Raw genomic sequence first — 26,999 nt, 5'->3', positions numbered from 1 at the left:
ATAGGTAGAAGGGAAGATAATTTGTTCTGCCATAGTTCAACCTATTGCCTACCATTCAGATAAGATTTGAACCATTGGATAGCCTGGACATCTAGGGGAATAGATTTAAGTGTGTGTGTATGAGTAGTTGGTGGTTGACCATGTTGAGGGCTTTGGAGAGATCAAGAAAGAGGGCAGAAAAAAGCTTATTGTTGTTTCGGTTTTGATTAATAACATTGGAGAAGGAGAGGAGGGCCCTCTTATTCCATCATATCTCTTTTTAGTACCAAGGTGTGTGATGTTTTTTATTCAAGCATCACAACATGTAACAGTAACAAGAAAATATTAATTGTGTTGCAAACTACAGTGAAATAGTCAACACTGGTATGAACATTCTAGCATCCATGATGACACAGGCATCAAAAATCTGATATGGTCATGTTTAATAAAATAAAATACTGAAATATACAGTTAGTTAATAGACACATAGCTTGTATTGTCATAATTGCTCTACAGAGTTTCCTGTTATGTGGTCAAGGCTTACAAGCCTGACTTGAACATATTGGAACTATGGACACTGAAGGTCAAAATACCAATGAAGAGCAGTATCAAAACTCAGCTTTGCCCTTTGCCCCCCTTCCAAAACCATTTTAGCATTTGTTTCTGGGTCCAGAGCAGTAGGATGCTTTCAGGATTTGTGGTTGCAGTTGGCATGGTGTATCTTTGGTATTTTTGGGGGTGAGTTTCGGTGTTTCCTCTAGCTGAACTTGCAAGCCTCGACCCTATGATAGGAAAGCACACCATACAACCTATCCAATTACTCTCTACTTAACAACATTTACTAGCTCACCATGTGCCCAATATAGCAATGGGTAACTCAGCTGATTGCACAGAAATATGAAAATATAATGCCCCAGCTAGAGAGATATGCCCAAGTGTACTTATTCCATAACATGTGTAGGCAGATCATGATCGTACTGTTGTTTGGCCTCTTTAAGCATAGACTGCAGAAATCTTATTACCATGCTCATATCAATCATGTCTGCATTAACTATCATTCTGTCAAAGATAAGCACGTAGTATCTTAAAATCCCAGCACCGCTGGCTAAACAAAAAGAAAAGATGACCACCTTCCAAAATCTTGTTATAATATGTTTTCTGCCTGTTGCCTTTCGGAGCACTCACTTCCTCCTCATTTTATCATGTTTCCCCTTTAACTTCATTGTGCTGTCTTAAATAATAAAACATGGCAGTCTTAACATCATTACTTTTGAAGCAACTGGGGATGCTATCTCCAGTATCTTACTAACACATGAGCACCCCAGACTATGTGAATCCTATCAGCTTCTTCTGCCCCACATACCTCACACACACTGAGCTGGAGTGCAATACCCCTTTAACCAACTATGCCATGGCGTCCAGTATACATCCTGTATCAATGCTGTTTCCCCCATAAAGTTGGGTCCCCTCATTGCTCTCATAGGAGTTGTAACACTGATAATTTTGTGAAGTGGGAATTTCTGGGAAGACTTGCTTAAATTAGACTTGGAGAAAGCTTGTGACAAGGTCCCAAGAAAGCTGATTTGGGCAGTCCTTCATTGGTTTGAAGTCCTTAGTGAGGGCTGCGTACAATGATCTAGTGGCACAAGTACAAACTGTTCATGCTCACAGAGGAATTCTCAGTGAGAGTGACTGTCCGTTAGGGGTCAGCACCGACTCCACTGCTGTTCGTAGCCTTGATGGATTATACTGGTAAAGAATTCAGACTGCACTGATCAATAAAGGTGCCGTATGCAGACAATGAGGCATTACAAGGAAACGCAGAACAGGAACATCAGCACATGATATGGAAACAGAATACAAAACCAAAGGTACATGGAATGAACAGTGTACAAACAAGACAGTTGTCAAGACAGCAAACAGGGAAATCAGAGAAAGCTGAAAATTGAGACAGAAGGGAAAGTAGTGGATCAGGTTAACAGAGTCGGGTATCTGGGAGGGGTGGTTGAGGAGAAGGGAAGTCTGAATGAGAGAGGCTGCAGCCAACTTGCACAGAGTGCCAGCATTAATGTACAACAGATGAATGCCAAAGAAGCTGAAAAGTACGGTTTATAAAACAGTGATGTGACCAACACTTCTGTACGATCTATAGATATAGGCAGTAAAGACAGAGCAGTTGAGGATGCTAGGTGTGATGGAGATGAAGTGCCTGTGATAGGTGGTAAGATGTACTGTCTTTGAGACTGACAAATAAATGATGACACAAGAGCAAATGCTAAAGTAGCTCTGATTGCTAAGAAAGTCAAAAAGAACAAATTATGGTGGTTCATGAACATGTGCAGGAAAGCAGAAGAAGATATGGTAAAGAAGATTAAGGAGAGACCGTAAAGCTGTAAGAGAAGATGAAGTTTTCAAAGAGATGAATGGATTGTTTGAGAGAAGACCTGCATGGCTATTGAAAAAGGTAGGAGAATGGCACTGAATTAGGAAGTGTGGTAATATTTGACACAACATGCTGACCCCATATAGTAAATGGAAAAAATAGGGTCATTGATGATGATGATGATGATGATGATGATGAAGACGTTCTTTCTTCACAATTAACATAACTAGAGTTAGTGAACATGGTTTACATATCTGATGAGTCCTGAGGAAGCTAATCACTAATCTATACATTAAGGAATACATTCAGCAAAACTGCCTGTTTACCACTTTATCAAGTATGGATGAAAAAACAGCATGTCTAATTTGCAGATACTGCTAGAACACATTCCTAGGGATCCCATATTTCTTTTGTAAGAAACTAAAGAATACAAAGCATACCCAGTCTGGACTTTCAGGTTGGATAATACCTGCAATCTGAACCATTCAACTATTCTCTCAATCTTTGCAACTTTTGACTCCACCAAGCCTAATCTATATGTGCTTCCATAGAGGGATTCTGAATCCACAAGATCTCTAAATGATCACTATTCACATTGAATCAAGAGGTATAAAGGTAGCTGTGACAATGTATCATTGCTGCAAGGAGCTGGGCAACCAATACAGAGTGGTGAAAAGGGGTATCATGGGGGGGGGGTTGAATCTATACTGTTGAATAATGAATATAGCAGTTAAAATAATTACCCTTACTCTTATTCTCTACATATGGGACAGGAAAAGTAAGGCCTACCTCCTTAAACTTTAACATAAGTCCTACCTCCTTAAACTTTAACATAAGTCCTACCTCCTTAAACTTAAACGTAAGGTCTGCTTCCTTAAACTTAAAAGTAAGACCTACCTCCTTAAACTTAAGCCTTCACCATAAATTAACATATTTGTTGCTGGACAATACATGATTCATCCATTTTGGGGCCTTGATATTTATTTTGCTACATGACTGTTCTGTGTCTAAGTGATACATTAAAATCTCCTGCCAGTAAAATAAACACTCATCCTTCCTCACTCTATCCAGGTCATGAACAGAACTGAAAGCATAGTAGGGTTACCAAGATTAGGACCAAACAAACTTCCAAGGACAGTTGAACCAACAAGAATTAAACATTTAGTCAGCATCCATCTACAGTCACAATCTTTAGAGACTGAATCATCATTCCTCTGTCAGATGAAGAGCTAAATTATATACTTTAAGGGCACTTCAGCTGTCAAAAGCACATTGCTGAAGTTTCCAAGCAATTTTAACTAGGTCATTTGATTCACATTTTATGGTAAATTTCTCAATTTGATGACTTTAGTACTTCCTCAGGACTCTAAATAGGGATGTCAGGTGTTTTAAAGGATCAGAAAAAAAACTAAGTGCTAACAATTTTAATGTATGGTAATTAACTTTCTACATTAGCAAGGCAAATCACAAAGGTCAAAACTGTGTTAACACTGTACCTCCATGCACATTTCTGAGTAAGGAGGCCACAGCAAAATATACCAGGACCTAAAATGAGAATAAAAACATAAGCTCTTGATGAACCCCAGTAGTCTGTGCAAGTGGCTTTAGTATGATTTCTTTTAATTGTAGTTTATCAAAAACACTCATACTGGATGACCACTTGCACACAGCAGGGAGTTGTTTCTTTTCTTTTTTGTGCTTCATAAAGTTGGTGTACCTGTCTATCTATCTATATGTAAAAGTGGTTGTGTCACCCCAAAATATAGGGTAAATATGATCACATTAGTGGGTAAATGGGATATTGTCCCACTTCTAAAAGATATGTCTTTTTTAACATTTTTGAGTTATACTTCTTGACATAAAAATATCAGTGAAGGAGGAACAGATCTTCATTATTTATAGAAGACCCCCTACCCACATTGTATGAGGTTGGTTTGAGGAAACATATACATACCAAGCAGAATGATTCTCTGCGGTCATCAAATTAACTTTTCAGCCTTCTTTTGTGCCCTCACTATTAGCATAACATCCTCCTTTCTGGATAATGTCCCAAACCTGACAGTCCACTACTGGTCCAGAATTATTTTATTTATTTTTTTAATGTTTTTGTTTTAATGGGGCAGATAATTGATCACAGGGGCCCATTTGAGCCACAGACCATGATTACTTTCTGTTTAAGTGACTCATTCAGAGTCACAGAGAGCATAAATGGAGGCTGAGAGAATCAAACCCTGGACTAAAAGGTAAATCTTGTTAACACGCAGTCTAATACCCTGCAGTAACTGAACTGCCAGTTAATGCATGATCTTATCAGTGCATTACAGATTTAGACTGGTAGGAATAATCTCTCTGCCCTTTGATTTTGTCTTATAGTACAAACATTACTCTGGCATTGCCTTGCATTTTCTTAAAACATTCCTTATGACTTTCTTTAGTTGAGAATTATCTGATCTGTGCAACCATACTGTAAACCGTACTTGTTTCAAACCATAAGAACAAGTTAAAACTAGGCAAATTGTGGGGTGGGCCTGCATGGCTGCATCACAATGGGACTCAGAAAATCTCCAGGAACAAGCTCTCATCATTCATGGGAGACCCCCCCCCACCGCATGTTTCATATCCTTCACTGAATATAAACTATTGTTGCACCTGCTTACAGAATAGATGTCTCCTGCTGCAACTGACTTATTTGTATGCTAAGAAGTGACACAAAATGAAAACCCCAACAAAAAGCTATTAGCTACAGCTCACTTATTAACTGTAAAGTAATGAATCCAGGCTCTGAAAGTAAAACCCACAGATAAAAATGTGTGGTTTCCATCCGTCCATAACCTCCTTTTTCCAATTTCTGTACATAGGGTCAGCGGGTCACATCAACAATGACAATCATCTAGAGCCAATATTGACACAGATGGATGGCTAGACCTGCCACTTGAGTTTTATTTACTCTTTGAGTTTTATTTAATCTTTGAGTTTTATTTACTCTTTGAGTTTTATTTACTCTTTGAGTTTGCACCTAATTACCATGGCCAGGTGTTTCTGGGCCTGTGTCAGTGTCACTACAAAGTTGCCATATAAAAGGACGTGAAATGCAGACTACCATATGTAGTACAGAGGTAACAGCAGAGTTAGATAGTTTACCCCCAGCCCAGACTTTTTGAACAATCTCTGTATGTCTTACTCATAATGACATCAAGTGAGTAATCACGTAACATGACACAAAGAGTGAGTAATCTCTTAATATATAATCTGTATGTGGTAATTAACGTATGCAGATTTTGCAGACTTTAAAGAAAAGGTCTTAACCAAGAACAGATTGCCTTCACAGCTCTGTTGTATTACTCATCAACATATTATCTATTTTCTGCCCTAATGCTACCCTTAGCTATTCATTTCTCACCTCCCAAACAAGACTTGAACCTGTTCCTAAAATATCACAATGCAGCTGGATCATATTAACTTTTTAGTACAGAGTTTCATTACTGATTATGGGTTTGCAACTCCTTTTCACTGTTAACAGTTCTTCTCCTCTTATTTTTTGTCTCAGCTGCTCAACTAAAAATAAATGCATTCATTAACAGATGTGATACACTGTATACGGAAATAACCTGACAGTAACAAAAAAGATGTTACTATATTAATATATGTTTATATTTCAAGCATTTTACTCTCCATATTGTATGTTTTATTGCATGTCAAATATTTGGCATTTTTTCTAGATGTATATATATATATATATATATATATATATATATATATATATATAAAAATATGGATATAGACAGAGATACATGGACAGGTGGGCAGATAAAAAGAATGAGAGAGAAATAGAGCAGGATCTCTTCTGACTGAGATAAAGTTCTTTCCATTCTTTCTACCAATTATTTTGATGTCTAAATATTTACTAATGCTTGTTCTGGATTAATAAATATTTCTTCTATGAAATTTTGCTTATCTCTCAGAATTTTTTGCACCAATTAATTCTCTGTTATCTTCTGTTCTCCATTCTACTTTTTATTTCACCATATTTACTCTCCTCATTGTTTTCAGATAGTAGTTCTCCTCAGTAATAATATTATCTTGTCACGCCGTAAGTACACCCCTTATAATTTACCGTTCATTCGTCCTTTCTCTGTTGTCACATACCTTGCTTAATATTTTTTGCATCTTCTGCAGTCAGATGGACTTTTCCTTTCGGAGACATATGAAAGTCTTCACACCTTGTCTACATAATAATATTCCCACCTGTGCCTTCCTAAACATTTCCATGAGTACTGACACTCAGACTGTTAGATATAAAGCATGATAATACTATTTTCCTAGCTCGATTGTCAGTGTATAAGCCTTCGTCAAGTTTCTGACAACTTCAGCAAAGAGGAAGAAAGGAGGAACCTCTTCTTTAAAGACAGATAATTTTCCCTGGCAGACTTAACCCCTTTTGCCTTTATTTATTTTTTTTAATTTATATCAATTTATGTTTATTTTATTTATTTATTTATTTATTTTACATTTGTTTACCGGGCTGGTCTGACTGGATATATTTCCATTTTCAGCAGAGGCCCGGGGAGAAAAGCTCCAATGTTGTAATATTTATTTTTGTTGACAATGCTAGGGATGCTGTGTCTACGGCTTATTTTCAGAGGAGACATGGAGGCAGTATTACATTTACTGGGGCAAATTTAACAACGGCCCAGGGGAATTCCTATACTCAAATGAGACCACTTTAACAGTTCCCTTGCATCATTGAGGGTAAAGTTGTTGGCGGAATAAGCTGTGTGGTTGTTGAAAGATGAAGTGCTGATGATGCACAAATTAGCAATATTGCAAAGATGGATTACTGCATTCTGTATTACTTAAGCTTGTCAAAGTGTCTGGCTCAAAGGTGATTGAGTTGGGCCTGAGAAATTGTGCTCAGATTTACTAAGTGATTCAGCAGATGAATTACCAAGGTGGATGGTGTCCGTATTACATAGAAACAGAAAATGTAGTCAAACACAGAAGCTGTCACCTTGCAAGACGTGTGAAAGTAGAAGGGGAAGCTGAATATGACTATGGGAAACCAGCAACGCAGACAGAAATTATGGTGTGGGTATGGACAATGCAGGGTTTACCCAGGGTTGTATTGTTTGGTTATGAGGATGAAGTCCAAGATATCAAACAAAGCCAGCTGTGAGTAAATATAGCATTACCTACAGTTGGGCATAAGGCATTGGCATTATACAATGATATTAATTAAAAATGAAATGTGTTACCTGTTTTAAATAATGTCACTATTTATTGTCATCTGTATTCTGTCTCTATTTATATCTGGGAATGATTTTGTGATACTGTGCTCATGTATATGCTAACACTTGCACAATATATCAACTTAATGCAATTTCTACTATTCTTTAAGGGAGTCACAAGTGAGCATGGGTCCCGGTGATTATGGAATGATGAATGCACACTCTTGACATCCCATGAAAGTTTTTTTTTTCTTTCCTTTTATTAAATATTTTATTTATTTATCTAATTATGATACTTATATTATTCTCCTTTGAGCAACTGAGTTATATGTGTGTGGACAAAATGTTTATTTCTTGACATTTTTTCTTTACTTAAAGCAGAGTATACGGTAGCTGTAGGTTTCCTTTTCAGTGAATACAGCTGCAGCAGGTTCGATTGGCTTGTTTTTGTTTTGCACCAAGATGTTTCTGCATGTTTAATGCTGAGTATGAAGCACATTGACATGAACGGCCAATCACTGTTAAGGTTCATGCATCCTAATCACCTTCCTTTGCATTACAGTTATTTTGAAACAGTACATCTTCTGGGAAAGACTTTAAGGGTGACTAAGGCAATATATTGTAGTGCAGTAGTAGTGCTGAAAATAAATTTAATTTTCTGACAAGAATACTTGTTATCCAGGCTATTAGACAATGTTGTCCTGTATGTCGTATGGTATTTAATTCATTAGCTAGTGCAGGAAACACGAGTTTACAAAATAACATGGAAGGGTAGAGAGGGGCAGCATTGCATCCAGTGAGGTCTTACTTAGATGATACTGTTCTCTAGGAGAGGATGATAGAGTATGTAATTAGTACTTCTTTGTCAGTATGCTCTTTTAAGAAAGCATGATTTGACCTAGATAAAGGGGATAGTGGACTTTACATAATTCATTTTTTTTTCTGAAAGACAGCTAGATATAGGTTCTTAGGTATATACTAGGTTAACAACTACCAGGGCCTTTATAAGCCTAGCCATGAAACCAAACCCAGTTGTGTTCCTATGTATCATGGGCCCTTATTGGGAGGAGTATGTTGTTAGGATGTTTCTAGATGTTATGTGGTGGGTATGTTAGTTACCACCAACAAAGTCCTCCTGCACGAAAGCAATTGCATGGCTCCAAAAGCAAGGTGCATTCAGAAAAACAGTGAGCCAGCAAACTGTGACCTGAAAAAAATGTATTAGTTAAAGCAGTATAAAAACAAGTAACCAGACCGGTTCTGGCTGGTAAGAAACACAGCCTTCATCAGTGTAAACATAAAAAAAATCAAATGCTACTGTTTAAATACAATCATCAACATCGTTATTGGTTCATTTTAGAATTGCTCATTAAGACCAGGTGGAAAAAAATCCACCTAGCTTTACAATCCAATTTTTCTCCTTAGAATCTAGAATGGAATGCCAACCTGTTTTGTTTAATTTGTTACCCTTTAGCACGTCAATGATCATAAATGTAAATTTGTCTGATTTATGTGACATACAATGTTTATATAATGCATTGTTGGATTTTTTATTCTTGATATTACTTACATGCTCAGAGATTCTCAGCCTGAGGGGACGAGATGTTTGACCAATATAGAAAGAATCGCAGGTGCATGTGGCTAAATATACAAGCCAGTCACTGCTACAGTTAGCAAAAAATATTATGTCATACACCATGCCACAGTTTTTGCTCGTAAACTGTTTAGACTTAGATATTTTATCACAGTTTACGCAATGGCCACATGGGAAACATCCAATCAAAGGTTCACCTGTCAAGGTGGTTTGTGTCAATTGAGACCAGCTGTTGTCATGGGAATGTTTGTAATGGTTAAAGCAGGATGCCAAATTTTTCCCTTTACGAACTGAAAACAGGCATCTATCCGGCAACATACTCGATAACTCCTGATCACACTGTAATATGTTCCAATGTCTGTGTATGCTATTGATAAGTACATCGGAATCCCTTGCATATGTGGTAACAAATCTAATGGGTTGTGAATTATGTTCATCCCGTGATTTGTAAGTTAACAGATCCTCCCTGTTTAGTGTATTTGCCCAGTTTCTGGCCCGCAGAACATGTCCCATATGGTATCCCCTTGACCTGAATCTCCTGGTCAAATCCTATCTATGTTCTTGAAAAGTGGGTTGTTGAGAACAAATATGCCTCATTCGTATGAATTGTGATTTGGGGATATTCCTTGCTATATGGGGAGGATGAAAGCTGGATGCACGGAGGATGGTGTTAAATTGAGGAAACTTCCTAAAAACCTGCGCACTTAAAGTATGACCAGGTAATCTAGTGATCAACACATCAAGGAAGGTAATGGTATCTACATGATGGTTAACTGTGAAATGTAGGCCCCATTTGTTGTCATTCAAATCGGATATGAATTCCAACAGATAATCCACATCTGCCCTCCTTACCATCCAGCAATCATCCAAATAGCACCTCCAAATATCAATTTCATCCAAGAAAATATTGTGGCTGCTGTCATAAATTATTTGTTCATCAATAAATGCCATGAATAGGTCAGCATAAATGGGGGCAAAAGATGCCCCCATAGGTGTACCCTTGGTTTGCCAATAGCAAGTGTTCTGGTAAAAAAAAGACATTATTGGTTAGGACATGTTCTGCAAGACCTACAAGAAAGATGTTAAATTTGGGCTGATATAAACCAGCCACCTGTAACCAATAGGCAATGGCTTCCAGACCCACCTGATGAGGGATGTTAGTGTATAAAGCACTAACATCAAGTGTGCACATGAGCCACCCTGGTTCCAACTGGGTTTCAGAAATAATTTTTAGGAATTCCATAGTGTCTTGTAGATGAGAACGTACCCTAGGTAGCAAAGGCTTCAGATACTTAGTAAGAAAAATAGACAAAGGTTCCGTGATATATCCTTTACCTGAAACAATTGGTCTACCATGTGGATGAACAGGATCTTTGTGTATTTTTTGTAAAAAATAGACGCACTGATTAGCTGAATCATGAATCATGAGTTGCTGCATCACCCTGTCAGTGATAATACCTTCGTCCCTAGCAGTTGTCAAAAAGTCATCTATTTGCTTCTTGAATTTGAAGGTGGGGTTGATAGGCATTACCGAATAATAGCGTCTATCAAGAAGCTGTCTTTTAGCCTCACTGTCATATTCGGACCAATTCATTACTACTACTGCCCAACCCTTATCAGCAGATATGATGACAATGTCCTTGTTATTCTGTAATTCCATAAGTGCATCCTTTTCAGCCAAAGACAAATTGCTGGGTTTGAATGAAATAGCAGAGCTTCGATAGTGCAGATCTTTGAGAATAATGCTCTGAAACTGGTGCACTATGGGATGCATATGGGGAAGATATCGTGATTTGTGATATGTAAACGTATCATAATCAGTATTACCATCCGTATCACCAAACTGCAACTTAAGATTGAGTAATACACAAAAGGGCATAACATCCTGTGCCAAAAAAATCCTCAGAAACCACAAAACCAGGAATAAAAGTTAGTCCTTTATTCAGGATGGACATATGAGTTGTTGACAAACTGAAGTCAGATAAATTCAAAACATTTACATTCTCATTTATTTCTGTATTGCTAGTCTCAAAAGACTTTGAATATTGTTGATTTTTCCTGTGTTTCCTCCCCCCTCGTTTATATCTTGACCTAAAGGGACAAATCCCTGTGTCCTTTTGGGGGTCGGTGAATCTGATGCCAGGTGCATATCACTATCCATAAAAGAGGATAGATCATCGGTAGATGATTCATTATCTGCTGGCCATTTTTTGAGAATAGATCTAGGCCTCTTTCTTTTGGGAGTTCTGGATTGGCTTTGTGTGAATCTAACTTACTTATTGGTATTGCTAAATGGGTTGCTACCCTGGTAATCTAACTGATCGCATTGCACATGTACCGGGTCGCGCTCACAAGTTACCCCTGTTGGTGTTTTCGCTGTCGGGATTACAACTTGTCGGTCATCTGCTTCGTCAATCTTCTGGCGTCGGTGTTTTGAGTGTCGGTCTAATGTAGGGAACCCATATATATATATATATATATATATATATATATATATATATATATATATATATATATATATATACACACACACACACACACACACACACATATATATATATTTACATATATGTATTTTGTATATAAATATATATATATTACTCTGATGAAGTTCGAATTACTCCAATAAACGAACAAAAGCGCTCAGTAACTGTACCCGCTTGGTGTCAGACTCCATTATTTCCTGTTCTTTTCTTTTCTCAAGTGCGGAAAAGTAAGTTCGGAAGTTTTTTAATTAAGTTTCGGAAGTTTTTTAATTAAGTTTTGAAAGTTTCTTCCTAGTTCAATAGTCGGTTATACATAACTAATATATATATATGTGTGTGTGTGTGTGTGTGTGTGTGTGTGTGTGTGTGTGTGTGTGTGTGTGTGTGTGTGTGGCTAGAGTTTGTGATTCTTTTTTAATAGTTTTAAGGAGGCTCAGCCAGCAACTTCAGTACTCAAGAAGTACCAGGTTTCCATGTTAGTGTGTGTGTGTGTGTGTGTGTGTGTGTGTGTGTGTGTGTGTGTGTGTGTGTGTATATATATATATATATATATATATATATATATATATATACATATATATGGGTCTACTTCAGAAGATCGACAGACCATTTGATCGACATTCATTTGGTCGACAACCAGTATTCAAGTCACTTAACAGGGATTTGCACCCCTCCCCAATGTTGTGCTACCCTGGAGTTGGTATATATAGTTAGGGGGGGGGGGTGTGGGTGTCATTTAAAAGCATGAAAATACAAGAAAAACTACACCCCCACACCCCCCCTAACTATATATATCAACTCCAGGGTTGCACATCATTGGGGAGGGGGGCAAATCCCTGTTAAGTGCCTTGAATACTGGTTCTCGCCCAAATGAGCTGACGACCAAATGAATGTCGATCAAATGGTCTGTCGATCTTCTGAAGTAGACTCATACATATACATATATATATATATATACATACATACATACACACACAAATGTGTGTGTATGTGTGTCTGTGTTTGTATGTGTACACACACACACACACACACTATACATATATATATATATATATATATATATATATATATATATATATATATATATATATATAGATATAGATATAAAAAATTACATTTTTGTTAGAGCTGAAAGATACATAGTTAATTCAAATTCTGTAGTTTAAATATGTGAATGAGCATAACGGAAAGAATGAGTATGGAACATTTTTCCTTCATTTGTTATCAATGTAAACTAACTGGATAAGTCTTTTTTCCTGGCCAGTCCATTGCCTGATTAAGTGACTTGCTCAGAGCCACACTAGGTAGAAGAAGCCTGAATGAATCAAGCTCTGACTACACAGTGACTTCTGTTAGACTGACAGACTAATTTTTACCTGTATATATAAAATGGAAACTTTGGGATGTTTAGAAACAAATGGAAATATGTACTTGATTTTCATGTGGGGGAGTAAGAATTCTGCAGAGGGATATTTCAATTATATTACAGTGAGTCAGGGTGGGACATGTACAGTGCATTGTTACAGAATGCTATACAAACAGAGGATTGGTAAAGACTGTGAGTTAAGAGACTCTCACCTTATGGCAAAATACATATAAAAGGTGAAATGAAATATAAAAAAATATGAAAGAGGTTATTGAATACAGAATATTTGGGGAAAGAAACTACTGCATATATTTTTCTTCTATTGTCATAGCGTTAGGAGTATAATGAACAGAAAAGCTAAATATTGTATCTTTAAACAAATAGGTATATTATCAGTGAATAATATTGTTATGGCTACGTTTAACTGAATGTTGTGGTGAAAGGGACATACTGAATTGTTTATGCAATACGTTGTTGTAGAAATAAAAACAATAATGTATAACAATATGCTGGGCATGGATAGTGATATCTTTAAGCTATATAAAATGTTACTTGTTGTTTACTTCTGCTTCAAATACACTACATACATATAATGGTTCTTAATTATGGTTTAATAAAAGTAATGATTCCAACTGTTTGTGATAGCAGGTGTTACACTCTTCCATTAGAAAGGCACATGCTTGAAATACCATTGCTAGAATCTCCTTGTGTTCTGACTGAGAGTGCTTCTCAAACAATCTGGAACTATAAAGTGGATAAGTATTTTTTTTGGCACTTTAACTGTTCATAGTTCTGCACTGACTTATTTTTGCTTGACTGAATTGTTTATATATTTGCTGGCACTGTATTCTGATCTCTGCTGAAACCTTTTTTTCCCACCCTCTCACCCTACTGCTGTTCTATTTTTAAAGTTGGTGGCTATTGCAGTTGCCCGCCCGTACTGTAAATTTTAATCTGAGATACTCCTCCCAGTCCCATCTTATTAGCTCATTCTACCTAATACAAAGATCATTTGGGAAGGTCAAACCCCTTAGTCCCTTAACCTTGAATTATCTTCTATTCCTCCTATATCCCTTTCTACTTAAAAAAAAAACTTTATTCAGCTGCTTATATTTTTCTAATTTGTTTCTTCCTACTACTCTGTTTCCTCATCTTGCTTTGCTTATTCCTGCTACTTGCTGCTGTTCTCTAAAGTGTTCTACTGCATTTGTTCTGTTGCATTTATTACTGCTTGTTTATAGCCTGTCTAAATTGTTAAGTGTTATTCTTAAATGTTATTCTAAGCTCTTAGTTTTGGTTTAAGCACTTGGGCTTTAGGCCCACCCCTTAGCTCTCTCTGGCCTCTCTCCCTCAGATTCTGACAAATATGGATGGACAATTTCCTACAGTTTCTCCTGCCAGTCTGGTTGAAATGGGCATCCTGAGACAGGATGCAGCTGTAGCAGCTGCCTCATGTACATGGACAACCATCTACTACTACCACCTAGGAACACAATTTGTGGGAGATGCAGTTACATTAGGAACCTAGAGTCCAAGCTTTCTCCAATTCAAGCCAGTATATCTAGCACTGTCAACACAATCACTACACTTCAAACACCACCCACAGCTACACAACACACACCCACATATGCAGAGGTCCTCTACATAAACATACCCAAACAATGGAGACCTCCGAGGCAAAAACACAACCGATCTCCACAGCCCTCCATACCACATACCACATAGTCTACACATCTGTGCCTCACAGCCACTAAGGCTTCACCATAAACCCAACATATTTGTCATAGGAGACTCCATTGTGAGACACACAGATGTGCCTCTCACCAGGCTGGATAAGGAGAAAGTCACAGTTAGTTGGCTGTCAGGTGCCAGAATCCACCATATCACCCACGCACTCAAGTCTCTCAACAACAGGTACTGTTATGACTCTGTCATAGTCCATGTCGGTGTGAATGACTTGAAACATACCTCTCCTGACTATATGAAGAGAGACATGATTAAGCTCGCTGATTATGTGCCCCAAGCAGGTATGTCTCTAGGCTTAAGCAGCATTCTGCCATTACCCAGAATGATGCATCAATACAAACAGAAAATTATTGACTTTAACAATTGGCTTAGTTTCTGATGTCATTCCAGGGGTATCCAGTACCTGATATCCTGGGAAGATATGATTGACAGACCATGATGCTTTTCCAGAGATGACCTGCATCTGTCTCACCTGGGCTTCAAGCTTCTAGCAAAGGCTTTTGCCTCCCCTATAGTACCTTTCTCAGGAAAAGTGATGAGGTTAAAACTACCAACATAAAAATTTCAACAAAACAAAAATGAAAGGTCATACTGCTAAATGCTAGGAGCCTAAACATGAAACTGCACTCATTGCAAGCATTTCTAACTGGAAAATGCTGACATCTGTGCAGTCGCAGAAACCTGGTTCAAAGGTATGGACAGCACCCCAGCCTTACCTGGTTACTCATCCTATCATACATTTGAACCCCAAAGTGTAGGCATTAAAGCCAAAGGAGGTGGAGTTTCAATATACATTAAAGACATACACACCTCCAGGCTGGTCAAACAGTATGACGCCCAGGAGACATTCCAGGTGCAGTTAACCATTGGCAAGACCCCTATTCAAATCATTGCTAGCTACTGGCCCCCAAATCTGACTCAAGATGCCCAATCTTCCTACTTGGACCTGTTCAAATCTATCAAGATTCGACCCTTTACCCTAATCCTGGGTGACTTTAACTTCCCAAACATAGACTGGAAGAAGTACTCATTCCAGAACACAAATGCCCATAGATTCCATGATTTTGTCCATGCAAATGCCTTGGAACAGCTAGTCAATACCCCCATAAGAGGTGATAATATCTTGGACTTGGTATTAACCAACATGAGTAACCACTGCAGCATCCCTATAGTATCAACCTCCCTGGTAAGATCCGATGACAAAGCAGTCACTTTCAAAGTTACCATCTCCCCCCAACCTCCCCCTCTATCTAGGATCAGAAATAAAAGCTTCTCCAAAGCTAATTACAGCCTCCTGAGGGATGGTATAAACAGCTTCATAGCCCCCTCCCCCCTGTAGGAACTGGAACCAACATCCAAAACTATACCACAGCACTACAGAAGCATTTATATAGATGCATGAAACCAGGCATACCCAATAGGACTAAATTAGTTGGGAGGGTGGCCTAATGGTTAAGGTGTTTGCCTTACAAAAATCTATGAACCTATAAATTACCCTTTGCAAGGAAGAACAAACCTGTCTGGTGGACATCTGTAATAAATCAACTCTATAACAAAAGGAAAAAAATGTTGTTCAAGACCAAGAAGGATCAGGTGCCCCATTGGAAGCAATGCCTCCTTAGCCCAAACAAGCAAATAAGAGCACTAGTGGAATCCTCCAAAGCAAAGTTTGAGTTTAAATTGGCTACATCTACTAGAGACAATCATAAGGCCTTCTTCACATATGTCTGCAACCTCAAAGGAAGCACCCAGATCTGTTCAGAACTGGTGGTCAAGGACACCACAAACTTGCTGGCTGACAGATTCAGTGAAAACTTTATCCCTCTGTCCCCCATCAGTAAATCAGGACATCCCCAGTAGCTGCTCCCTTCCCCTTATACCTATGGAACAGGTAATCACTGCTCTCTCAAAGGCAAAAAATACCACGTCCATGGGACCCGATAACATCCCAGGCTGCATCCTATGTGAACTCAGGCAGGAACTTGCAGCATCACTAGGCACCCTATTTGAACAAAGCCTGAGTACTGGCTTCATCCCAGCTGAGAGGAGGACAGCCACTGTCATCCCTTTACACAAAGGTGGTGTGTCCACCTATCTGGGAAATTATAGACCCATCAGGCTAACTAGCCTGATCTGCAAGGCCATGGAAAGGATTATCATGGACCTCATCAACAAGGACATTGGCAACCTCCAAATACTTGATCCCACACAGTTTGGCTTTGTCAACAGGAGGTCATGTCTGCAAAATTTGGTCAGCTTCTTTGAGACAGTCACCAAAACCATGGATGAGGGGAAGACAGTTCACACTACATACCTTGACCTGGCCAAAGTCTTTGACACTATTCCCCACTCGGGCATAATAGATAAACTCTCTCAACTAGGCATCAATCCATATGTTACCAGACTGGTAGCAAACTGGCTCACTGATAGAACCCATGTAGTCAAAATAGGGGAATCCACCTCAAGCAGTAGACCTGTAACAAGCAGTGTACCCCAGGGTTCAGTCTTGGGGCCTCTGTTGTTTGGGATAAACTTTTCTGAGGTTCAGGCCAAAACCAGTGGGCTATGGCTGACCAAGTTTGCAGATGACTGCAAGCTGGGTGCTGTCATCAATTCCCCTAGTGATGTGGACATCCTCCAAGAGGGTCTCACTCAGACAAATGACTGATTTCAGAAACATGGCCTCAAGCTGAATACAAAAAATGCATCATCATCCCCTTTGGTGAGTGCGATGACCCCACAAATTATCACATTAATAACAACGTTGGAAAGCCTTCTACATGGCAAACCTCATAAATAAGGGTACCTCATCCAGGGACAAGGAGGTCATAACATCCCTGTATTCTTCCCTTATAAGGCCCATTATTGAGTACAACACCCCTTTCGGCATGTACCTCCCAAAGCACATGCAGCAACTGGAGAGACCACAGGGGTTCCTCACCAGGAGAATCCAGGGCCTCAAACATCTACCAGATAGGGTAAGAGCCCTATTCCTGTACTCAGTTTCATACAGACTCCTCAAAGGTGACCTCTGTCTGACATACAAAGCATTCACTACCCCACCTTGATGGGACTGCTGCATATCCACAAGTCAAGTTCCACTCGAGTAACCCGCACTTGCAGCCTAAACCTGGTCTGTGACATCAACAAGACTTGTTGGCGGGACAGACCTGTGTCCCAGAGACTCTCCCATCTATGGAATAGTCTCCCACTTCACATCAAGTACCTCTTTACCCCTTTTTAAGTGCAAACTGGATAACTGGATGGGAAACAGAAAATATATCCCTGGGATTCCACCCATGCCCCTGCTGACGGGCATGGGGTACTGATTTGTCTAAACATGGGCTAAACTCTTGGCTAGGCTTATAAGGGCCTCAGGGCCAATAGCCTAGTCAAGAGTTTACTAACCCCCTATGATTCTATGATCCTATGATAACGGAGGAGATAGTGTGGTATAATATATAAATATATATATATATATATATATATATATATATATTGGAAGACCACAGTGTTTTGACAGACTTGTATAAGGTGGATAGTCTACCTAATGATATGTTATATCAGGTTAATCAAACAGATCTCCAATGGGACCAAGGCGCCTTGCACCTCTGTCTGAGATAATGGTAGGCACTGTTACAGATGTAGGAGTCATATGAACACTGAACAGAGTTTATTGCCACAAAATGGACTTACCATATAAGAACAGGATAAGTAAAGATATAATCATTATATGACAGAAATCCAGGTTGGAAGATGCTAGAATTTAACAGATGGCCAAAGACTATAAAAATATTACAGGGCCATTGTGTTTACTCTAAAGCAGTGAGTGACCCATGCTCTTAACTTATTGTCTGTGTAACTGCCTGCAGTGGTTCTACTGGTACTCTCTACTTAAGTCTGTGTGGGGAAGTAACCCTCAAGACATACATGGGCTCAGTTTCAAAAAAATACAATAAATTAATAAATAACCAAATATATATCAAAATAAATAAATGTAATGGTACTGCAGAGTGGCAGAAGAGATACTTGACAGCTATTTAGTGGTTGGGATGTTACCTGCTTCAGATGAAAACAAAACCAATATTGGTAGGCAATCAAGGTGCTTCTGATTTCCACTTTGGAGCACTGATTTAAACTGGATGGGGCAGATGTTAGCTTTGAAACAGAGGAATTACTGTTGTCTGCATTGCATTACTTCAACCAAGTTAAGTACTAAGACTGCATTGCAGGATTTAACTAATAAAGATACAAATAAAGTTTTGTTGGTGAAATCACATATATGTTCTGTGAGGAACACTGTTAGGATAATGCAAGTTGTTTTGTTACAACAAATACTGGACAAATTATTAGATATTGATAATGATTTGATTTTTGTGGAAGAATGCTTGCATTTTTATTATGCTGCAGATTCCAAGAATGTTTTTCTGTGCAAGAGGCTGAGCTCTTGTTAATGAATTTATCCTAATGTTTGTTTGTTTCATTTATGCAGGAATATAAATATTCAGAGGACTTGGGAGCAAGGTGTTTCATCACCTGTGGATGAAAGTAGTACAGTATGTGAAAGATGGTATAGACTATGTGCGAAATTATCAATTTCTAATGAGCCCACAGAATTAGAATTAAACAATGTAATAATGAGCTTCAGTCATTGTTCAAATCCAAGCACCGTCATGTCTCAATGACAGTCTATCATGGTATTCTCACTACCCAGCTCCCCCTGAAAGGTCTTCTGTAAACCCCCACATACTTGAAATATTTCAAACATCCCTGACAACTCTGTTTCCACTTAAGGTTGTACTGTTTGATTAGGAATGAGTTTTATATATTTATATGAAAGGGCTCCTGAAATTCAGATAGACTATATGATTAGGAAACAGTTTCCCTCCATCTTCACTCCTCAGGTTCTTCTGTCTAAACTTCTTTCTTTCTTCTGCACTGTTTCACCAAGAGATTTTGCTTCTTGTCCCATATCCTTAATTCATCAACATTTTGAAAAAAACATTTCTTTCTTTCTCACTTGCAAATAACTCCTTCCTATCTGTCTGTAGTAACCCATGGAAACACTGTATTCTGCAACAAAGGTCTTGTGTTATCCCAGCCTATTCTCCTGCACTCTTCCACCTTTGAGCTTTTACATCATCCATACACATCACTTGATTGCAGATTTATATGACAGACTTATCAGTGATTCTCGTCATAACCCAGGCAAATTAATTTCCAATGACTCCTTAATTAACCTGTGTTCTGATTTAAAATGGCTTCCCATTCTTACTAGCGCTGTCATATGCATTTCAAAATGTGTAAGTAAAATGCAATCTATACATTCAGTCCTAGAAGAATAATCTATATGATTTTTTAAGGATAAGCATTTTATATTGCTAAGATATTATGACCATATCTGATTGATTATATCCTTCAGCAGCTCCTCCTTCCATTCATTATATGTCTGTTGAACAAAGTAGTGTTAAAATAACCCACCCAAACTAACCTGCAGTGATAAAATAAATACAGCCTGATTTTACTAAACACATTTTCCAACCATCCGTATGGGTGGTAAGAATTAATTAACCTATTCATTCATCACTTGAAGACTAACTGTATAACCAAGCTCTACTTAACCAGAATGCATTAACTCCATTCATGTTAAGATCTCATATAAGTAGAACAGCCACCCAAAAACAATCTGCTCTCCAAAATAACTAAGAAGTTTATCCCTCAGCATGGCTTCTCTCTGCTACCTCTTACTTATTTATTCCCTAGTGCTGCCCTTCCTTTTAGTATCACTTTCATCATTCACCAATCAGATTCTCATTTTTCTGATCCCAATACCCGAGGCCTGTTGCTGACCGCAGCCATATGTCCCCTACTATCAACTTCTTCTAGCTGCATCACTTCCAGATGATATCCTCTATGTATGTATTAGGAACTGTATTGAATCCCTAAATGACAATGCCATCCTGCAGAAGATTTGTCCCAAATAAATAGCCGATGCCAAAATTATGTTCTGAAACTAAGTACCAAAAATGCATTCTTGTTTCCTTTCAGAAGTCATCTATCTCAGGGAACTACCACATTAATAATACACCCCTGAGACTTGACCAGTTGTTCAGGATTTGGGAACTTATGTGACAGTAGCCTAACGTTTGACCAACATGTATCTGTTATTGTAAGAAAGTCTTTCTGCATTGCCCAGTTTATAAACAAATGGATTGTATCTAGATCTAGGGATGTTACTGCCTCACTTTACTTAGCCCTCATTAGGCCAATCATTGAATATAATACCCCTTTGGTACGCTTCTGTTCAGACACACACAACTGAAACGCACACAGTAAAGTATACAAGACCTAAACCACACATCCTACATGGACTGGTTCAAAGCCCTGTTACTATACTCGATATCCTACAGACTGCTAATAGGTGACTTGGGCCTGGCATACAAGTCATCCTCTGACCCAATGCTGATGAATCTACTGTACATCAGCAAGTCAAATGACATCAGAAATACTTGGGCTAGAGCTACAAACCTCTTCTGTAACATCAACACAATAGCTTGGAGGGACAGGTATATCTCACAGAGGATACCACCCCTCTGTGTAGCTTTAACGACAGAGGTAGTTAGGATAATTCAGAGTTTAACACAGTTAGCCATGGCATATGTAGATTATAAGGTCCTGGACTGAATAGTATTGGGCATAACTGTACGTTTTCTGGGTGTGCACTCAGAGGCAAAGGCAGCTGAGGGACAGAGAGACAGACAGACAGAGACTTTAAGTTATTTTTAAATATGGTTATGTGGTTTGTATATAGCATTTTAGATGGAAGCGATGGAGGTAGGTATAGGGAAATCTTTTGATTATTTATTTATTTGCTTTTGGTTACCAGGAAAGTCCATCTGAAAATTGGAAATGTCCTTTTTCAGTGGAGGTCTGGGGAGAAAAGCTCCAAAACATGGTTAGAGATACATTTTTTGACAACTCAAAATAAAAACTCATAATGTAGATATTATGATGCCCTTAGGAGGCTGAAGGTCTATATATATAATGGATGATGAAAGCTTATGGGAGGTCAGAACTAAAGAATGTGGTCAAAGGTATGGCATGGAATACATTTTGTATGATATTTACATTAAACCACATAATCCCCAGAATCCATTACTGTTAAGGATATCTATGAGTAATGCATCAAATGGTGCTAATATAAAGGTGGCTGTAAGGAAAACTATGCTTAATAAGGAAGTGGTTTATGTATTCATATGGCATTGCTACTATTGTAGTCTGACTTGAGAAGACACTATGGATTACTTGGGTATCTCAGGCAGAAGTTAGGGAAGAAGGGATTCTGCATTAATAGGAGAAATTCAGTGAGGTTTGTTCACTAGTGGTTGACTAAGAGGGTCAGACTTCAAAATATAACATTGTCAGCAATAGAATATGGACATTGAGATAGAAAGTGATATTTTAGACAGCAGTAGTGGAAAAAAAGTTACACTGTGAATTTGATCAAGGCATATTATGATTCGGTGCATATTTTTCTTGGATTTAGTTCCAGAGGCTTTGGGGAAAAAGATATGCCACTTTGCTACAACTTTACAAGGGTAAGTAGCTCAAGCTATACAATGAAGGCAGTTTTACAAGGAGCTGAAAGCTGAAATAAAGGCTGTCAATAGTGTTGTGATGACCCCCACACTGGCCCAGTAATCAAGGAACCTCAATTCTCACCACTAACACACCCGTGAGGGACATGCACATTGGGAGGATGACAAGTACACACACAGTAAATTACAATTTCCCTTAAGAGCACACAGAGGTCACAGTCAGTCTGGGGATGTTTTCTCTCTCTTTCTCCAGATCCCCAGTAAGACTTCCCACTGGCACAGCTATATGGTTAAGATCTCAGCCGAGTGGTCAAGCCAAAACCTCCAGCACCCTCTCTGTCCAACCAGAGCTTTGTGTCCCTGATCAAGTAGCTGACACACACACACACACACACTTTGAGATTTGATTTATATACAAACACACAAACACTCCTGGGGAAAGCTAGCTCATGTTCACTAGCTATGCCCCCTTCTGCCCACACTTAAAGGTAGACATCACTGCCACCAACCATCCCTACTTATCAGCTACTAAAAGGTCCTTACAAAGGTTGACCAATTCTGTGTAATGTTACTATTATCCAAATGGTAAGTGTATCCAAGACTTTAAGGCTATTTAGAAATGGCCTATACAGTGTCACCAAATACATATGCAAGTACACTAAGAGCTTAAATATCACTAAATGAACCAGCCACAATTAAAAGGTTTAAATATATTTAATAATAAATAATGATAGAACAAGACAATGCTCAATAACCCAATACAGTGACAACAGAGTTCAGAATCACAGGAAATACTTTAAAACAACATTGCAGGACAGTCTCACATAAATATAGAAAACATCTAGACTGATCTTACTATATTCCTATCTATCTCTAAGAGAAATACTATGATCTAAGTCTTAATTACAGAACAAGGCAAGTGCTGGTGAGATATTTGCCGGTCCAGGGAGAAATACAAAATGCACTGAATTTCTCTCTGAGATAATTCTTAAGTTACTATCAAACATTTCTGCTGGGTCATTTCAGATTACATAATTCTTGTCACCTCTGCCTTAGTTATAAAGTTCCCAGGCTAACAGATACCAACAGAATGTAACATGTTTCTGTGAAAAATAATCATCTCTTAGAAGCTGACACATCTCTTAGAAGCTTGCCTGAAACTGAAAGTCATAAAACACTTTTACATTTTAAACCTAGCAATTATTTCTGTCCCCCAACAATATAAACAACTTCCAGCTGCAGACATTCTGTCTTCTAGTTGGTAAACACAATCATAAAACTCTTCACTTATTTTCTCAGAGTTTGCAAGTTAACTCTGCACGTCCCAATTTCTACTATGAAAACATACATTTGCACAGGCATATTGTCCATATACATTTCTGCTCTTTTCCAACAGGGTGCACTGTGGTTACATTTTTGAAGCTCAGCACATAACATACAGGCTACTTACATTTGTAGACAAGCTTATGGATCATATTAATATTTACAATGACACAGAATTATTTACAAAATTCTAGCTAGCTGGGCTGGCAGCTTCACAAGTGTAGCCTCTGTTGTTCTTTCTTTCTTTATATCAGGCCATTCTTTCTTTGTGCTATAGTTAGCATTAGACAAAATACTATTTTTGATAAGAATACATGGACTAAATACAGACATTTCTGGCTGGAAATGTGAGAAAGAGAAATCAAATCAATAAGGGGAGGATTAGGATGCTTGTCTGATTGCAATAAGAGTATGGCCAAAAGTTGGAAAGTACTCCACAGTGTTATTTCAAACCTTGGAATACAGATGAAGGGTGGCAGACAATAAAAAAAGGATGGATGTTTTACACGAGAGGAGCATGGGGGAAGCAAGAAAAAAGAGGGATATTTCATTTTGTTGTTATGGCATCACTAAAGAACAGGTGTAATAAAAAGCTGACATTGGAAGGGACTGTCTAGTAATAGGCAAGATGCTAGAAATGTAGAGCAAGTCTCGCTGTAATGTAAAAGGATGCTGAAATGGTGACAGCTCCTAGAGAATGAAGTAGGGGCACTGTGGTTGGGGGATGTAACAGGCAATAATATAGGATATGGTTTATGTGAGGCAATGTTAAGCCTTGGGATTCAGTGAGGTTCATGATTTTATGAAACTAATGGGTGGCTATAACTGTCTATTCCTTATATTATGAAATGTATGATGAGACAGATGGGCCTTGGCATTCACAGACATAATGAGCAGTCCCATACTAGGGCTGTGCACGTGTGTGTAGCCTTCAGGCATGTCATAAGTATGATTCATAAAGATGAGTAACACTTCTGCTGTGCTAGTGCATAAGGAGATCAGCCAGGGCACTAATAACATTGGCATGTTGACATAGAGAGAAACATGCACACATACACATATTGATACACTGTCAATCATGTACAGACACACTGGTACTACTGTTACAAACACTCACATACACACACACACACACACACACACACACACACACACACACACACATGAACTCATCTGAAAACACACATATACACATGAATGCATCTGAACACAGGCATCTATGTTAAAATAACAAATTACCATAACATCAAGTTGCAAAATGGTGAGACAGAAACAACAATTTATATTCATGAACGTGCAGATTGTCATAAATTTTCACCAGGTAAGTAAACATCAGCCAACAAAACTTAAAAAAAACAAAACAAAATTAAGCAAATAAAACCCTCCAGATTGGGGAGCTTTATACCCCACACCCCCCAACTAAATATACCAACTCCAAGATCGCACTACAGTGGAGAAAAGGGCAAAGTTCACCACAGTGGCCAACTGACTCCTTTTGCTGTGAAAACTTACAATGATCTGGACATTTGCGAATGTAAACTTTCATTGTTTCTGTCTTGCCGTCTTGCAACTTGATGTTTTGGCTTTTCGAGAATTTAAAGTAGATCACACACAAACACACACATATTCACATATGAATGAAAATAAACACACACACACACACACACTCATTCACACATGAATGCATCTGAACACACACACACACACACACACACACACACACACACACACACACACACACACACACACACCATTACATTACTTACCTGCTCAGCACCAGTCCATGGACCTGCCAGTCAATGTGGGGGCTGACTGTTTCAGCCCAGTGTCCATGACTGTAGATGAACTGCCTTTTGCATACTGTGGTAACAATCTGATCCAGTACACTGGCGATTTCTGATGGTAGGAGCTTTGCTGCATCCCTACATTAGGAATGGGCTAAGTGTAATTTTGTTAGTGTCCTAGTCTACATGGCAGCACAACCAAAGAGGTGCCACTACTTCCTACTGGGTTTTCTCATTCCTGAGGCCTGGTGATGCTGTTACTGAACATCCCATCACTGTTCCATGGTCATCAGATACTCTGCTACTGTGATGTCCATTCTGTCTGACACATCAGTCTTGTAGATTTGTTTCCATACTATACACAGTGGGCCTCAGTTCATGTATTTGAGGATCATGGACTGCAGTAGATTTCCATTTGAATGCTAACTGTATGCCTAGACTCCTCCAAATGCAAAATTATGTAAATGCCTCTACATCATGGTGTAAGGAGGGGTGTGAGGAAATTCTGTGATATATACAGTACATGTCATGGAATGGATGATTTATAGTATATATTTACAGCACAGCTACATACGATATTAACCAATATCTCCCTTACTATGCGAAAGCGCTTGTGTGTTCCAGTTCTTCATTAAAGAAGTTTTCTACATTGTGGATTCCTCTGTGTGGTGTATCCAGTGGATTTGGTGTGTTCCAATATCTCCCTTTGTGCATAATATTAGGGAATATATTTTAGAAAATAAGGACAATTGTGAATATGATTAATGTGTAGAAAGAGTATTTTTTGTATTATTAACATACGTTTTTTGATTCTTTTGGATTTGTTCACAATTTTTTTTGTTTCGTCACTTATTATTATATTTTAATAAAAATGCTGTTTATGGAGTGTGTCACGACATTCTTAACATCATGCTTAGCTACGACCAGTCAAGAATTTAGTTAATCATTTCATATGGAGTACAGCACAACTCTCCATGCTCACTACGGTATTGGTATTACAGCATGAATGCATCCATCTGCTGTGGGGATGGAGTTGACAGCCTTTTGGTCTTTCTAACATCAGAAGGAAGTATAATGCCTACACTGACAACTGTAATTCCATACCTCAAGCACCATCCACTCTGCAGTCTGAAATGCAGGTCCTCCCTTCCATATGTGTCATTGATTCACACTCCATCCTAAAAGTATTTATTTGCAAAAAGCTGCAGCCTCCATGAAGGACAGGGCTGAAATGATGGGTGCTGTATTCTCATATCGCATCTGTCTGCCTGTCTCCCTCTCTCTGTATATATGTTCCATTAGCATTGAATCACTAGTGAATATCTAATGCTATATATATATGTTTCATTTGCTTTACAACTGCCATAAGTAAGTAACATTGCATATATGTTCCTACTACAGCTATTATATTCAGAACATAAATCAGGCACAGTTATATTTTCTCACAGACATGCTAGAAAGTGACATGGATTCCTATTAAATACACTCAAGCAGAACTCTTTAAATATAATTTCA

At 38.4% G+C, this 26,999-nt stretch overlaps 1 protein-coding gene across 3 annotated transcripts in view; it reads right to left on the bottom strand.

The window, feature by feature from the left end:
* LOC122790299 (cadherin-24-like) overlaps positions 1-26,999 on the bottom strand; it is a 2,600,514-nt gene that overhangs the window by 836,619 nt on the left and 1,736,896 nt on the right. The gene's annotated exons all lie outside the window — the stretch shown is intronic.

The sequence above is a fragment of the Protopterus annectens genome, chromosome 16.part0 (assembly GCF_019279795.1).
Source record: "Protopterus annectens isolate FY-2018-M chromosome 16.part0, PAN1.0, whole genome shotgun sequence".
NCBI classification, from domain to species: Eukaryota; Metazoa; Chordata; order Ceratodontiformes; family Protopteridae; genus Protopterus; species Protopterus annectens.
The sequence above is the reverse complement of the archived record's forward strand: the minus strand, read 5'-3'. Positions and strand labels throughout refer to the sequence as shown.